Source organism: Podarcis liolepis, assembly GCF_965112155.1.
Source record: "Podarcis liolepis genome assembly, chromosome: 2".
Classification (NCBI taxonomy): domain Eukaryota; kingdom Metazoa; phylum Chordata; class Lepidosauria; order Squamata; family Lacertidae; genus Podarcis; species Podarcis liolepis.
This window is the reverse complement of record NC_139555.1, coordinates 40,777,904-40,795,646: the sequence shown is the minus strand read 5'-3', so window position 1 is coordinate 40,795,646 and position 17,743 is coordinate 40,777,904. Positions and strand designations below refer to the sequence as shown.

The 17,743-nt window shown below is 45.9% G+C and overlaps 1 protein-coding gene across 2 annotated transcripts in view; it reads left to right on the top strand.

The window, feature by feature from the left end:
• The window catches only part of USP43 (ubiquitin specific peptidase 43), an 89,442-nt gene that overhangs the window by 24,021 nt on the left and 47,678 nt on the right, over positions 1 to 17,743 (top strand). The window lies entirely within an intron of this gene.

Below are 17,743 nucleotides of genomic sequence, written 5' to 3'. Positions count from 1 at the left end.
TGTTTTAATTGGAGCTGTTCAGAATTGGGGGAAGAAGTTGAGTCCAGTGTTACTAAGCGAAATCTATAGAGGAGGCCTTCCATGAATACTCATCTACCATTAGGGGCCTTCATTTTTCTTTAAAGTCAGGTTGTGGGTATTGGGGCACAGAGACTCTTAAATTTTTAGTTTCATGTAATCAATTAAAAGCGAGGTAGTCAATCAGCTGATAATTATTTGCTATATGGACGGCCCTAACTGAAACAACAAGACAAATACAGCCGTACCTTGGTTTTTGAACAGCTTAGTTCTCGAACGTTTTGGCTCCCGAATGCTGCAAACTCGGAAGTGAGTGTTCTGATTTGTGAACTCTTTTTGGAAGCCGAACATACAATGGGGCTTCCACGACTTCCAGTTGGCTGCAGGAGCTTCTGGCAGCCAATCAGAAGCCAATCCGAACATTTTGGAAGTTGAACGGACTTCTGGAACAGATTCAGTTCAACTTCTGAGGTACGACTGTAGTTTTTATCAGTGGAATACCCAGGCTTCAGTTAATAGTTCACATGGTGACAGATGACAGACTTGCTGACAGATGTATCTCTAAACAAGTTCTGGACTTAATAACAAGCTCTTTGAAATCTGAGGAGAATTGCCTATGAAAAACAGTACACCAAGGACTGCACCATCTTGCCCAAGCAATGGCTCAACAAATCCATTTCATGGAAAACTCTGCAAAGGCCCAGCTAACCACCTTGACCTTCCAGGTAGACTTGGCCACTTCCAGATGGATCATAGAGTTAAGCCGAGGAGATGAAGGAAGTCTTTCTCTGCCTCTCTCCTCATTGCGTGAACCCCCATCAGAATCCCACTGCTAATCTGCCACTAATTACACTTTCAGGCAGCTTTCTGGAATGGACTGGCAGCTGCTTTGCTGCTGGCAAAAATAGTATTTATTTATTTTTTAAAGCAAGCTACAGATTGTGCCTCTCTGTCTGTGGCTTATGCACACTGAGCTGGAGTTAGGGGGTATTTCTTCAGATAGTGCAGAGACTACACTTTTGAGCGAACGGCTCCTGTGTGTTGTGTTTTGCTGAGGACAACTGTTTGAATAAATGTTCAAACAGTCCACACCCTCCCTGTTGGGAGAGAGATCAGGGAGAGGGTATTAGAGCCCATCAGTCAAAAGACTTGCTTTCTGTATATGATGGGAGCCTCCCACCTGTCCTGTGAGGCAGAGCAGATTGAGATGTCCTTCTTTGTCCTATTATGCAGCAGGTGCCATCACTCTCTGCTTTCTTAGTCTCAAGTCGGGAGAATCTTAGGACTTAATGGATTTCTTCTGGGGAATGGCGTGAATGCTCTTATGTTTAAAACTTTCAAAGGCAACCCGCATTTGGCACGGGGGCAGGCCATCTCCCCTCACCCTGTAAGGCACAGCGTGGAATTATGTACAGCCACTTACGAAGGGATTTTCAAAGGCATTCTTAACCTGTGTGGTGCCACACAGCACTTATCTCAAAGCAACTGTAGGACTACTGTATTTTTCGCTCTATAACACGCACCCGACCATAACACGCACGTAGTTTTTAGAGGAGGAAAATCCGTAGGCATGCCACCCGTAGGCATTCCTTCCATAACACGCACAGACATTTCCCCTTACTTTTTAGGAGGAAAAAAGTGAGTGTTATGGTGCAAAAATTATGGTATATTAAAAAACCTAACCTTGGGCTTTCCCATGGATGATGGAGCAAGCTTGTTTTCTACTGCTCTGGAGGGTAGGACCTGAACCAATGGATTCAAATGACAAGAAAGGAGACTAAACATTAGGAAGAACTTTCTGTTTGACAGTGGAATGGACTACTTCCGAATGGGGTGGACTCCCCTTCACTGGAGGTTTTTAAACAGAGGTTGGATAGCTGTCGGTCAGGGATTCTTCACTGTAGAGGGCTGGACTAGATGACCCCTGGGGTCCCTTCCAACTCTACAGTTCTATGATCCTATGACCACCTGATAAACTGCAAGCAGCCAGACCATGCAGAAATGTGGACTACTCCACATATTTGTATATATATGTGTTTGTTCAATCCAAGCACTGCTCCAGGTGGTGCAAGTCAGATACGTTTGCTCCAAAATGCAGCAGCTAGCCTAGTTATGCCAGTCAAGAGCTGGTTCGGAGGGTTTGGTGTGAAACTTAGTATTCTGTAGTGCCTTGGAAATGGGTCCATTTAGGGGACTGTACTGGTTACTTGTCGAAGAGGGAAGAGAAGTGAGAAATGGTTGCATTTCTTATTGGCCAGAAATAGGCAGATTTTCCACTTGGAACCTTGATATTTGTATTTTCAGGAAAGTGTAGGATCTGCATGCTTTGCTCACTTCCCGGTAATGTAGGAAAGAGTATTTAGGACAGAGATAGGAGTACCTAAATGTTGCACACAGAAGGGCTGGCTATTTCCCCTACATGGTATGGTTTTGCTGTACATTTATTTATTCTGTGTACATTCCAGGATTTGCTGAGAGTGGCAAAACGAGGATGTAGACTGCACTTAGGCAACACTCCCCAGAGGGCAATGGTAGCCTGTTCTACATGATGGAGATAATCGCAGTGTCCCACCTTATAGGGTTATTGTAAAAATTACTGAGATAAGGGATGTAGAGTTAAATGGACATTCAAAAATCCACCATGTCAATGCCAAGTAGTTCTACCAAGTGCCACTATTACTGCAAGACTATCTTGCCTGGTGGCAGTTTCTACAGCTAAGTGAGCCTGGAAGAACCAGAACTTCAGAGCTGGGCGGAGGAGCAAGAAATATGCATGAACATAGCCAGGATTTTTTGGGCGGGGGGGGGGCAGGACGTTTGTTAGGGGGGCAGAATCAATATGATTCATCAGCTAGTTTAGTATTTCTATTTTTTTACTTGATGTGGGGGCGGGGGGAGCATCTCCCCTCAGCTATGCCCATGGTCCTAAGGTTCTCTCCTGCTGCTGGAAGGGGATGTTGCAGATGTTTGGGAGGCTAGTACCAAGCTGCTATTGCTGATGCAAATGTCTCTAACAATCATTCTTTAAATTTTCCGTGTCTGTAAATTGAATGAAAGACACACATATGCACATATAGTCTCTCTCTTGCTTTTTTAATATTACTTCAACAGCATTCCAGAGTGACACATTCCAGGCTAAAAAGAGAGTGTTCTTGACATCAGGTTATCTTCTCTTGACTTTTTCAAGTATGCAGTTGGATTTTTTTAAGCACATCATATAAATTATACTGTAATGAGGAGTATATTTGGCTGGTTCTCAGTTTATAGCATGTCCCTGCAACTCTTACCCTCTTATCTGATCTCCGCGTAAACAGCTTGTTTCCTCCCTCAGTTTTCTAATACTACCCTTTTTCCATGCGCTCCCTGGAATCTCCAAAGGCTCTCCACAGAGCAGCTCTATTGCCTGTCCCAGCACCAAGCACCACAGCGCTGTGATCAGAGGTGAGCCCTTTGCCTGCTGCCTGCGTGTAAAAGGGCAGCTGTGGAATGAGGGTGAGGAAGAAGGCTGCCTTTTACTTCAAAGAGCAGGCGGAGGGACTTATTTCCAATCTCAGCACTGTGCTGCTTGGCACTAAGAAGGAAAGTACGGTAAATGATCCCTCTGGCTGCTCTTCAGAGAACTCGGGGAGTGGCAGAGGGATTCTATCTCTTGATCTCAGCACTGAGACTGGGAGATAAAGGACTCTATCTTCTGACCAGATTGGGAGATGAAGCTGCGAGGCTGGTAGGCTACTTCCTGTGTGTCTTTGTGAGCCAGATTTCATCTGTGGATTAGCCACCTCTGACCTAGCACTATATCATATTTTCAGTTGGGGCTATTAGGGATGCTACAGAAAGAGGGGAAGAAATAATCAGATCAACCTTTATCACATAACACCCTTCATAAATATATTTATCCATCCTTGTTTCAATGCTAATCAGATGCATTTGTCTAGACGGCTTGTCTGCATTTGTGACAGGTGTCAAAGTGTGATTGGCAGCTACCCCTAGGCAAGGATGAGAAATTACCAAAAAAGCACAAGCTTCTCCTTTCTTCTCCCCCTGGCAGGTGGCTTAGAACCTGCACCCCAGCTAGGTGAGGCTCCCCTTGGAATCTGCTAAGTATGCCAGCGGGCCTGTTGCCGTGAGTCGCTGCACACCAGGGTAGACAAATCAATAACCGTAGACACTAACTGCACAAAACCCAGCTTGGAAATATGCAGCAAGAAACCAAGCATTGTAGTGGATGCTTCTTGGCTGCATTGGGCTGAGTGTGTGATGAACGCCGTCCTTCTTGCATTATGTGACGCAACGCAGTGAAACTGGAAGTTGGAGCAATGTACTATTAGCAAAGCAGATTTAATCTGTTCAGACTGCAGTTCTCTATGCAGGAGTAAGCCCCGCTGAACGCGGTGGGGTTTACTTCTGAGTAGACATGTACAGGAATGCACTATTGTTTGCTTTTCTGGGACCTGCTCAAATTGTGATTTGCCCTGGTATTTGGATAGGAGGTGTAGGAGACAAGAGCACCAACTAGTTGTCAAGGGGACAATATATTAATATTATTATTAATTAAGTTTATACCCCGCCCATCTGGCTGGGTTTCCCTAGCCACTCTGGGTGGCTCCCAACAGAATATTAAAAAACACAATAAAACACCAATCCTTTAAAATCTCCCTATACAGGGCTGCCTTCAGATGGCTTCTAAAAGTCAGGTAGTTGTTTATTTCCTTGACATCTGATGGGAGGGAATTCCACAGGGTGGGCACCACTACCGACAAGGCCCTCTGCCTAGTTCTGAATGTTTCCCATGGCAGATGCCTCTTGCACGGGAGGTAGGGGTCCCATACTGATCTGGGTTTTTTTCTTTTTAAATGGAAAGCAATATATAGCCTGTTGTTCAAAGGCTCATGTGCCCTCATTGTAAGTAAAATTGGGACTTGAAACAGACTCTGTATCCCTCATCCCCTGTGTTCAGCAGGGAGGCATAGTTGGTGCTTACCTGTGACAGGGCCTTCTTAGTGGCAGCTCCTCATCTGTGGAGTGCCCTGAGTCTTGTCTCCCTCATTATTAACATTCATGAGGTTAAAAAGCTTTCCTGTTTACTCAGGCATTTGTTAGCTGTAATATACTGTTCCTAGCAATCTTGACATTATTAGCTGTCACAGTATGTTTTTAGATGTTCTCAATGTTTTTTAAAATGACTTTTATTTATTTATATTTTATTTTCAATTCTGTTATTTTGCTACTTGGCTGTTTGCCACCCTTGGGTGGAAGGGCAGGAAACAGATTTTTTAAAACCAACCAACAAACAAAACACACTCCTCGACAGCTCTTATTCTCATGCCAGCTGTTGCTACCAGACATGAGCTTTCCTCAGATATATTTCATCTAACTTTAATTTATTTCATATTTATCCTACCTATCTTCAAACAAGTGATCCAAACTAACAATAATATAACAATTATTAAAACAACAAATATTAAAACAACAGTAAAAACTATTGTAATAAAAGTACAAGAACAATAAGAAATCAATGGGGACAGTCTGCACCACTACAGATGGGTCCAGTTCCTGGATTTTGAAATGAAAGGGTCTCAGGTAGGAAAGTCCTCTGCCCCATGGCCCTGATTGGCTTTTACCAGTTAGTGTAAATAACACTGGGCAATTCCTTTGACTCCCATTTGGCAGAAATAGCAGGAGTATGCTTCCCTTAGATATCTACTTAGGTAGTCGTACATGAGCAATGGTATAGCCATTTTTAAATGTAAGCATTCTTAGCTGACTCTTGAAAACTGGTTTTCCTGGTACAGTGGTACCTCGCAAGACGAATGCCTCGTAAGACGAAAAACGCGCAAGACGAAAGAGTTTTCCGTTTTTTGAGTCGTTCCGCAAGACGAATTTCCCTATGGGCTTGCTTCGCAAGACGAAACGTCTTGCGAGTTCTTGCGAGTTTGTTTCCTTTTTCTTAAAGCCGCTAAGCCGCTAAGCCGTTAATAGCCGCTAAGCCGTTAATAGCCGCTAATAGCCACTAAGCCGCTAACCGCTAATAGCCGTGCTTTGCAAGACGAAAAAACCGCAAGAGGAAGAGACTCGCGGAACGGATTAATTTCGTCTTGCGAGGCACCACTGTAAAGGCATCTGTTGGCACACAAAACTCTTTTTGATTGCTTTACTTATTTATATTAAATCTATCCTTCAGTTGTGAGTCTAGAAATGATGGAGAAAGGGGGGTGACTTTTCAAACAATTCAAATTCAAACAATTTTCTGTATGGGCACTGCAAATATGAGAGAATGAGAGAGAGAGCGCGAGCGAGAGAGAGAGAGAGAGAGAGAGAGAGAGAGAGAGTGTTACAGAGGAGGTGGGAGGATAACTGCTACCACACATTGCCACAATAGCACTTCAGGGAGGGAATTGTATTATGAGCAAACTCTACGTTCTCTAGGAAGCTGCTGATTTTTTTCTTAAGAAAAAGGCATCTTCTGTGAGTTGCTACAGCCTCCCAGTGATGATAGGCTTGGCTTTGATGCAGTTTCCCCACAGAGAAACGTCTCTCTGTTAGGAAAACAATAATATCAGAAGAGGTGCTGAAGAACAAATCTGGTTTGGGAAGTGAGCCAGAAACAAAGGAAGGGGCAGTTGCCGTCCCCCCTAACGAGTTCCCATCGTGTAATAAGCCTAGATCTTGGCAATTGGTTTACATCTCCAACAAGATCCCGTATCTCTGTGCTTTGCTTTTGCTAGCAATGTCAGACTGGGCACATTGCACCTTCTGAGGCTGAACGCACTGTAATCCTACATGCTGAGATAAATGTTTGATTGTGCAGCCCTTATCTCTTGCTCTGCTGCTGGCTGTGATTTGCTCAGGTGGTTCCTTGGGGAAGACAGGAGCGTGTGCTTCCTGGAGCACTGCAGGCATGTGTGTGAACTCTCTCTCTCTCTCTCTCTCTCTCTCTCTCTCTCTCTGCTCTCCTCCCACCTTAAATAGAGTGGCTTCTCAGCTGTGACAGAGCTCAGGCTTTGGAGTTGCCTTTGAAGCACCTGTGGACACTCTTCTGCTTACTAGGTCTTTCCAGCTCAGGCTCTCACAGTCCCATCAGACTGTGGTCTGATGGGCAGAGGTGGCATCCAAAGAACTCCTTTAGGTCCTCTGTATTGGGTTATTTTAATTTCAGGAAGAATGCTTAACCTTAGCCACTGTAGATACCTACAATCTGGCATGTTTTCACTTCCCTTTCATGGGACGAAGCGTACATAGCTGTAACTAACAGAAACTCACAGGTTTTTGTCTGTTGCCCATTGAGGTACTCGTCACATGTGAGGCATTCCCCCCCCCCAAATAAAAATCATTTTCTTAACTCATAGTAAAGATAGATGAGTAGATCAAATGCAGCCTTCAAAAGAATGTAATTCTCTGCCAAGCCAGAGCTGTACTGACTATGTCATGTGCCTTCTTAGCCTATGCGCTCTCTCCCATATACATTTTTCCCCTGCATGTGTTCACACCTCTCTCTGTCTCCTTGCCATACATAGATGCTTCTGTGTTTCCCTCTCTCTCTCTCTCTCTCTCTCTCTCTCTCTCTCTCTCTCACACACACACACAGTACCCTACCAAGAGGAAATCACCTGCTTTTGTGCAAGATACACGAGGCTGCCTAGCAGCTGAAGCGAAAATTAATTGGCACTTATCTCAGTTTGAAAATGTGCCTTTTGTCAGAGCATGCGGCGAGCACTGAACTCCTCCTGCACAAAGCACTGTGTTTCCCTAATTGCCACTGGAGACATCAGCCTCGGGGGAAGAAGCTCTTAGAACCTGACTTTACCACAAGTGGAGGGTTTTTTGGGGCGGGTGGGAAAGCTGGAGGGCAAATAGACATGAGGTCAATTTGAAGATTCCTGCAACAGGCAAATCTTAACAGTAGGACACCAGTTATTATTATTCCAGAGCAATAGTTGGGATGGGGAAAGGTATTGTTACCATAGCTGTCAACTTTTCCCTTTTCTTGCAAGGAATCATATTCGGAATAAGGGAATTTCCCTTAAAAAAAGGGAAAAGTTGACAGCTATGATTGTTACACGCCACCACGGTGGTGGAAGATTCCAGGGGTTCCAGGCACTTACCCAGGGTTTGTGTTTTCTTTGGAACTGAGGCACAGCGGAGACCATGGTGTCTTTATGATCTGTGGTTTATTTTCGCATATTTACTAAGGCTGTGATGGAGGGGCTCACAGCATTAACACTGTGAGGGTCTCCCATGGCTACAGTCTTGGGTGCCAGCAGAAATCAGCCATGGCCCTCTGTCCCTCTGCTCCAGCTTGCTGCGTTTAACAGACTGCAACTTTTTCCTCACACCCCAGCAAAATGCAATTCTAAAAACAGCTCCTCTCCTTCCAACTCTAAAACTCTACTTCAAATGCTCTTGTGTTTCTAACTAATTCTGAGTTGAGGGAGGGGCCCCTGCCATTTGCCCTCTGGCACGGAGCCACTCCCTTTGTCCCCCTAAGGCAGTGTTTCTCAAAGTTGTGTCCCCAGCTGTTGTTGGACTACATTTCCCAACATTCCTGTCCGCAGGCCCTGCTAAATAGGGCTGATGGCAGTTGTAGTCCAACAACATCTGGAGACCTAAGTTTGAGGAAGACTTTAGCAGGCCATTTCTTCTATGGGAACACCCATCACCACATTGTCAGGACCCAGAAACATGCCAAGCCCCATGCTCTGTTCACACATGTGTGTGTCTCCTTCTCTCGTGCCAGCTGCATGCCTACTTCTCTGGCCACGCCCTGGGTTCAGAAAGCACAGGAGAACTGCATTCAGTGCTGGCCCACCCATGAGGCAAGGAGAGACAACTGCCTCAGGCGGCAGGATCCACGGGGCAGCAGATGTAGATCTTTATTCCCATCTTGTTCCTGATGTAGATCTTCACTCGCCTCTTCTTCTGTGGTTGCGAGGGGGGCCACCATTTTGCTATTCATCCCAGGTGCCAAAATGCATTGGCCTGGCCCCCGCCACATCATTGCTTCACATCCTTTAAATAGCCACCTCTACCCTGGGCAGATGGTAGAATTCATTAGCCATCACTGATCCTTCCCTTGGCCTGATTGCATTGGCACTCTCACAATGCGTGGCTTATGCAGGGCTTCCTTCCCAAGCTGCTAATTCAGTCTCGGAGGAAGAAAGGGGGGTGGGGTAGATACTTTCGCACCCACGTGGATTCTTCAATTGTAGAGTGGGAGCTCTGATTCCATGCAGTCACTCAGCAAGAGCTCCAGGGCTGGAGGAACCTTGAGATAAGCCTTTGAAAGAGAGAGAGAGAGAGAGAGAGAGAGAGAGAGAGAGTGTAAAAGCAGATGTGCCCAGCCTTTAAAAAGAAGCGGGGAGTGCTTGAGACTCTGAGGCCAACAGCTTAGGTAGTGAAACCACTGCGGGTTAATTTCTGCTCTCCTACAAAAGTGGCCACCACACAGCCTCCACCCCCCAAAAAGGCTCCCCACCTGTTGGTAGCTTCACTACTCCAGTTACCAACTCAGCCTTTTTATTTGGCTCCTTTTTATTGGGTCTCTTCCAATCCTACTTGGAGATGCTGGGGATTGAACCTGGCGCCGTCCCCATGGATGGACCACACCAGGCAGAAGAACTGCTTGGAGAAGGTGGTACACCTGATGGAGATGATGGGCATAAGGTACTAGGAACAGGCTGTTTTCATTTATTTTTTAAAATAAGTATAGGCCAGATCTTAGTGTTTGTATCTAATGGAGGGAGAGTTCAGTGTAAGTAGCAACCTAAGCCTCTAAAAGGTCACTTTCGATAGATACATGGACTGGAGAACCAACCATGGAATCTAGAGCATCTGGGGTGCTAGGTGTGACAGACAGCTCAGGTCTGGCTATAATTCTGCTGTAATGAATAACATCATTTATAAAGAGTGATATTAAAGACTTGACACAGCTTAGGTTCTTTAGACTAGAAGCAGCGTAGCAATGTTGGTGGTCATTAAAGCAGCCACCCTGAGCCATTTCCAGGACTCGGGTGGTCCACCTACCTGTTCAGCAACTCTGAACAAAAGTAGTTATATCTAATAACTCTCTGCAGCTGTTTCTTTGTACAACAGGGAGCCAAGTTTGCGAGTTGTTGTTCTTTTTGCCAGCCAAAACATACGTGACCGAAATGGAGCAAGCTGTACGAACTTAAAAGACACCAAGTCATGAACTAAACTTCCTGCTAAAACTTTCGCTTAATATTTATTCTGTGCACTTCTGTTGCTTTTTTTAAAGATATTTATTAAAGTTTCAGAAAAGGTTACCAAAATAAGAAAAGGAAAAAAAGAAAAAAAGAAAAAAGAAAAAAAGGAAATGAAAAAATACAAAATACAGAAAATTAAAAACAGTTAAAAACAAATCAATCTTTCCATGTCTTATCCTTCATTTACTTGTTTCCCTGACCTCCTCACACCTCCCTTTTTTGTATTCCAGTTCAATTCGTTAATTCAGCAAATCCTTTCCCTCTTTGATTTTATCTTAATATATTATAACTTTAGATTATCACCTGTTAACAATCCATTTTTACATATTCCTTTGTAACGTTGCTACTAAAAACCACTTAACTTCAATCCAACATCATTCTAACATTCATTAATTTATTCTGTGTGCTTCTGGCCCTCTCTTTGAGCAGATTCCTATCTTGTTCTCTTGAAGCATGGTTTTTTCTCTCAGTGGCTCTTCATTTCTGTGAGAGCAGGAATCATGGACTGGCCACCTATATTCTCTTAGAGTAGGGGTGAGAAACCTCATGTTGTTGGACTCGATGACTCCCCATCCAGTAATGAGGGATGATGGGAATTGTAGTCCAGCAACACTAGGGAATGCTGCAGGCTCCTCATCCTTGTCCTAGAGCTGGTCGTTCTAGATTCTGATGGCTGAGAAGAAGCCATTGGGCCTTCCACCTAAAAGTGACCAGATTAAGGCCGGGCATTTTCTCTCTGTGTGGAAAATCTCTGCTTTTCCAGACACTGTCCATTGTGCACAGTGACCTTCCTGATTCCACTGGCTCTGACAAGGGCTTTGTTTTGAGGGAAGTTCCCTGAATGGCATTGTGAAACCCATGACTGCACTTGTTCCACACACCTTTCTTTCTGGATAGCACACAGCTTTTGCAGTTTAGTAGGTGCTTGGAAATGTGCGTAGCCCTTACGTGCTTTTTTGTGGAGCCTTGGTATGTTGTGTGCTAGGCTCTTGGTGTGTGAAGGCAGTCCTGTTCAGGGAAGCTTTTAGTGTGTGATGTCGTATTGTGCTTTTACTATTTTTGGGGGGGGGGAGCTGCCCAGAGTGGCTGGGGCAACCCAGTTAGATGGGTGGCATATAAATTATTATTATTACCTGGAACCTGAGGGAAAGGAGCTGTGGAAAAAGACCTGACTACTCAGGTGAGGAGGGACGCGGGTGCCATTGTGGGTTAAACCACAGAGCCTAGGGCTTGCCGATCAGAAGGTTGGCGGTTCGAATCCCCGTGACAGGGTGAGCTCCCATTGCTTGGTCCCTGCTCCTGCCAACCTAGCAGTTCGAAAGCACGTCAAAGTGCAAGTAGATAAATAGGTGCCGCTCCGGCAGGAAGGTAAACGGTGTTTCCATGCGCTGCTCTGGTTCACCAGAAGCGGCTTAGTCATGCTGGCCACATGACCTGGAAGCTGTACGCCGGCTCCCTCAGCCAATAAAGCGAGATGAGCGCCACAACCCCAGAGTCGGCCATGACTGGACCTAATGGTCACTCAGGTGAGGTGGGTGGGGTTGCCCTGAACATGCTGGGACATATGCGTTCTCTTAGGTATTTGCACCCTGGAAATGAGCCCTGAGTGATGGTGCATAGTGGTAGCTATCATGTCAGATTAAAAAGTTAAGAGAATTTGGCTAAGGACCACCTTAAAGTTCATCTTCAGTAAGAGTCGTCATTCCAGGCCAGTAATCCCATGCAGACACCAGCTATCATCAGCCCCACAACCTCACTCCCACTGTGTGTGTATGCACAAGCTCACATATGCATGTAAAATGCAGGCAGGTGGGGGTGTTTGTGTTCAGCTGCAATGCGCCCAAATTACCTCTTGCTGTGTAGTAATTAGCTAGTATAACTGGCGTTATCAGCCTAGTTGTTAAAACGTGGATGGGCTGTAATTTGGTAAGCTGACTAATGCATCTTGCTGGCAGCAGCTGACATGCTGTTTGCGCACATACTTTGCATTTATATTTATTTATTTGTATTTGAATGTAGAAGCCATTGTTTGGCCAAAGCAGCTCCCAAACCAGCATGTGACAATTACAAAGTACAATATGTGCATATTTGTGTGATGTATTGGTAAAACAGTAAACACAATAAAATCGAGCAGCATAAAATTGAGAGGCAGAAGCAGTTGGCATCAGCAATAACCAGCAATCTGGGCAAGGGAGCAAATCAGCCCATGATGCAGGCCTGTTAAAACAGGATGATCTCCACCAGTTTCTTGAAAATTGACAGGGAAGAATCTCCCAAAGGCTGGTTGCTACAACGAAGTAGGCCCTGTCCTGCGTATGCAACTCCTGAGGACCTCCACGGGCAGGCGTAATCATATGGGAACAAGCAGCAGGGACTGGGGAACCAGTAGCCCTCCAGATGTCACTGGACTCCAACTCCCATCAGCCCCAGTCAGCATGGTCAATGGCCAAAGATGATGAGAGTTGTAGTCCAACAGCATATGGAAGGCCATAGGTAAGGTACCTCTGTTTTAGAGCTTTAAAAGCAGCACTTTGGATGTGCACAGAAACAAACTGGCAGCCAGTGCTGGCCCCCAGCAGTGGCCTGCTAACAGCATTCTGTACCACCTGCAGTATCCAAATGCCTTTCAAAGGCAGCAGCCACATGTAAAAGTGTATAACGACAGACTCCAAGGAACAGAATGATAATTGAAAGGCAAGGGGATAAACAATGTGCTGTTGTGCGGAGTAGTAAGCCTCAAGGGCAGGGAGTTGCACAGGAAAGATGGTATCCTGATACCACACCTCACTTTGATGGGAACTAGCACATGGAGCTGTAGTAAAGATCAAGCCTTCAGTTCTTTTTACTGGAGGACTTTGACCATTTCAGGCAACAGCTTGTGGTGTACTAATGGATACTTGTCTCTCCACTCAGCCTGTGCCATCTGTTTCATCATTATAACAAATATACTGCTTATTAGGGCTGGGCGATAACTGGTTTTCAGTATTGTGATATATCACCAGCTAAACATCACAATATATTGACATAGCACGATATCTGAAATAAGGAAGGCACCACTCAGAGGTGAGCAGGACAATGTCCTGGCAAATGCTACTACATAAGGGTATAAAACTGATAAATGATGATATTATCAATCACCTCATGGACACTATCAGCAGCAGGCAAGCCAAAATGCATCCCAATAGGACTTTGGGTTTTGGGCTTGGCTACCAAATGGTGGTATTCAGGGCAAGCCAGCGTATGGTGGTGAGTCATAGTGAATACAAATAATCTGGGACTGCCAGACTGCCAGCAGACCTGCTAGGCGACAGAAGTGGTAGCAGCCTGGTGATGGCAGAATCAACAATGGCAGGGAAAGGGCAGCAGCAGCAGCCTGGCAGCAGTGGCACAATAATCAGCAGCCTGCAAACCCTCGCCACAGGAGTGGGCAGTGGCAGAAGTGGCAGCCGCCTGCAAAGCCATGTCGTGGTGGCGATTGTGCCGCCGCCATGAGGCCTTGCAGGTTGTCACTGCTACTGCCGACACGTGCCATGGTCATTGTAAGCTGTTTCTGCCACTGCTGCTTCTCCACCCCCATCCCAGGTTCCTGATCTGTATTGGTCCACCATGCTGGCTCTTGGTGGAGGAAAACTCTTGTGAGCCTTGCACTCAAGGGCAAACCATGTGATTGAAAGGTGTTATGTAGTTTGGCTCTGACTGTGCCAGAGTAAACACAATAGGGAGTGAGCAAGCCCCAGCCAAAGGAGCCTTCAGACCAAGATTTTGTTGAGATCTATTAGTTAAGAAACCCAAGCAGGTAGACCATCCTGGAGACACTTGGGGGCTGAGAAGGCTAGGCATCCCTTGTCTCTTAGTGGGTGCATTTGTATTTTCAAACCTTTAATATTTAGGATCACCACAGCATGCAAGGCTGGTGGTTAAGTTTCTAAGATTGGGGTCATGCCCCATGAATCAGCAGGCAAGATCAGGAGTCTTTTTATTAAAGCAGGGACGAAACTAGGCTCATTTTCACCCTGGTCAAAGACCCAGTTTGGTCCCCCCCTCTGTGTCTTTGCATACACACAGGCTGGTGCCACTTTGGAGGATTCACTCAGGGCAAAATCTGCCCCCCCAAGCTACGGCTCTGATTAGAGGCTGTTTATTTGGAAGTGGAATGACAAACAGGCAAGATGAAAGAAGTAATCACAAAGTCAGAGGTGTACCTAGGGGTTGGCAAAACCAGCCCCTACCAGGGGTGCAGGCCCAGGCGGTGGGACACAAAAATCACCTGTCAGGTATTGGAGTCCTCTCATGACATCTGGAGTGCCCCCACTGGCTCAGAAACCCCGTCGCTGCTTTGCCCACAGAAGGAATCTCCAGCAAGAAAAGCTGCTACTGCTGCAGGAGGAAAGGAAAGTGGACATTGGAGTGGCTTGCAGGCAGAGAGCCACATCCAGCCCTGAAGAGGCATGTTCCTCCTGTCCAGGCAACCTTGCCTGCTTCTTAGATTTCCCCCCCGGGGGTCTGTGTCCCACCAATATAGCTCCTTGCTGGAGGTGCAAGGGACCCTAGGTACACCTCTGCACAAAGTATTAGAGCTGACTTAAACTGCCTTAAGCTAAAGGTGTTATGCAATTTCAGGAAGGAAAGGACACTCCGTCTTGTTCCAGGAATGGAACAATTGTTATGGGCCCGCGGCCAGGCAGTAACCCAACCCCTTCTCACCTACGCACCTGTAGCTCGGTTGCGTTGGATGTGGGTCAAGCTGACGGGAAGACAGAAAGTCCCCTTTGAAAGGGAGCAAACACAAAGTGGCATTCAGCAGTGACCTCCCGTAATTGTGTAATTTTGGGCTAATCTTGGCTAAACTCCCAAAGGTTGTTTTGGAGATTGTATCTCCAGGCAAAGCTTTGTTAAGCATACAAAAGTCAGTTTCATAAGTTGCCACAGCCACTGTATTCTTGCAACCCAAAGTTGTACTTAAGCAATAAAATGAAGCAAGACATAACTGCCCTGTTGCATAAGGGGCATCCATGAAGCTTAATTCAACAGGGGATATATTTAAGGGTCTCAGTAAGTGACAGGAGCAAGCCAGCAGGAAACTACATTGAGCAAATTGGAGTTAACTCTTTACTAGAAAAAAAGAAAGAAAAGCATTTGCACAGGATGTCAGGCCAGCTGAGCAGAGCAACTCTTCTCTGGCAGGTCTTGTCCCCATGAAGCAGTTGCAGAGACTGAAGGTCCCCAACTCCCCACAGCTGCCTAAGTCCCCTTCTCTCCAGGGTTTTCCCCAAGCACTCTGACACTATGCCTGTATGAAGCTAACTTCTCCTCTGCCCACTTTATGCTTCTCCTGGTTCTGGGAGACCATGGGGGAGAGGAGCTTGTTGCAGCAGGAGAGGGAGACACCTGTGTATCTTCAACAGCCAGATTCATCTCTGCCTCTTGGCCTCCCTCCTCTCCTATTTGAGCTTTTGCCTCTGATTCTGGACTTCTCTTTGCAACAGTCTCTCCAACTCCTCCCTCACTAATCCCTGTTACCTCTTCAGCCTCAGGCAGCTTCTCCAAGTCTTCACCCTCTGACCACTCATCGTTATCCCACCACCAGTCCCCTGGCTCTGAGCCGCCTTCCTTTGAGGGTTTCCCAGCTGGTTCCTCCAGCCAGTCTGTGACAGCAAGTGCCTATTCCCTGGTCAGAAGGGAACACTTTAAGGTGCGGAAATCCTCCGCATTCAGTTGTGTGAGCTCCCAATTTGCAGTCTGGAGTGGTACACCCCAGCTTGACATAGTCAGAACTAGGAAAAAATGTATCAAATTGAGATGCAAAATTGAAGCCATGTCCAGATATTGTGAAGTTCCAGATCCGGCCAGATAAGGACTGTATTATGTATTAAACACTGACTCAGTATGAGGTAGTTTCCTATGTTCCTGTGAATGGGGAGGGAGGAGGAAAAAATAATCTCAGGCAGCAGTATTTTAAATTATAGTTCTTATAATGACCAGGTGGGGTGGAAACAATTCAGGAAGTCTGCTGGAACAGCTGCTGTTAGGCAACAGCTGACAGAGAGCTAAAGCCAGCTGATCTCTCAATGGAAATGACACAGCTCCTCTCTGTGCTTACCTACCTGGACCGTTAAAAAAGTGGGGCATGATTTGCTTTCTGTTCAGGTGCCAGGGTGTTCCTGTTTTTTGAGTCATCCCTGGACTGGCTCAAGTGACAGCACTCTCTGGTTCTGAGGTGACCGTTGTAGAATACGCCTCTTGGGTAGATGTCGGTGTGACTTGCCTCTCTGCAGCGTAAGGTCTTCTGCATGCTGTAGTGACTCAGGTGATGGTGGATCTGCCATCTGTACACTGGCATTGTTGCAGCTTAGCTGGATGGGGCAGGATGGCGATGGGGTTGGGCGTGTGGGTGGGGTGGGCATGTGGGCTTCATTGGCACATCTGCAGAGTTCCAAGCGTGCTCCACCCAAATAAGCATTAAGCAATGCTGGCGTTGGGAGGGTGGCTGCACCCACACTCAGCTAAGTTTCATCTCTTGAATTCTCCCTTAGGAGAAAGTTCTTCTTATGGAATGTGGGCCATGCAGAAAGGCTAAACTCTTCTGTGACCCTTTAGGAGTGCTGGTGGTCAGATGCAAGAGAGGACATTCATCTTGGTGTTCTAGTGGAGAAGTGGGAATTGTCTACTATTAAAGGTGCAGGACCCATGTCCTCTTTTGCATCTGATGAAGTGAAGGCGGCTTTAGTTCTCTGCTGTTTGTGGCAGTTGTTTGATGGCTGAGGCTGTTTCCACAACACAGGGATGCCAAAGTTTAAGGACTTGATAAAATGGAGGGATGGAATAGCCATCTTCACCCCTCCCCACCTCAACAAATGACAGTCCAGGAAAAAATGTAACAGAGAAGCGAGGAGAATCTTAAAGGATCTTGGTACACCCTTGCACTTTAATTCTCCTGATAGTCCTTTGGAATAAGTCCCCTCTACTCAGGTCTCATCATGAGAACCAATATTAGGTCAACAGTGTCCAAGCTACCAACCTTCTGAGAAGCCTTACCACAGTGAGATGCTTCTAGAGGGACCCTTTGCATTGCAGGAAGTGTGAGGTGCAGTCAAGAATCATACTGTTCTCATGGGCTTCATTGTTTACTTGCATGAATTTTACTCTGCAGCACACCCAACACCCTCTTCTGCTTCTTTGCATGGCAAGGGGGACTTGATAGGAGCAAGATACCTTTCAAATACATTGTCCAGAATTGTGAACTTTTGCTTGGAGGATCCCCTAATAATAATCTTCCAAAGAACATAACCATTAGGTTTTTCTTTAATTTTAAAAAATGTTTACTTCACTTTATCAATAATAAAAAACTCATCTTGTGTGGCTAACAGCATGATTTGAAAGATGACAAAGCATTCATTAAAATACAGACTAGATAACTGAGTTCTTGCACTTCTCTTTGAGCCAATGTGTCACCATGTTAGGAGATCAACTCTCATTTTAGGGAAATCTCCTTGCTTCCTAGAGTC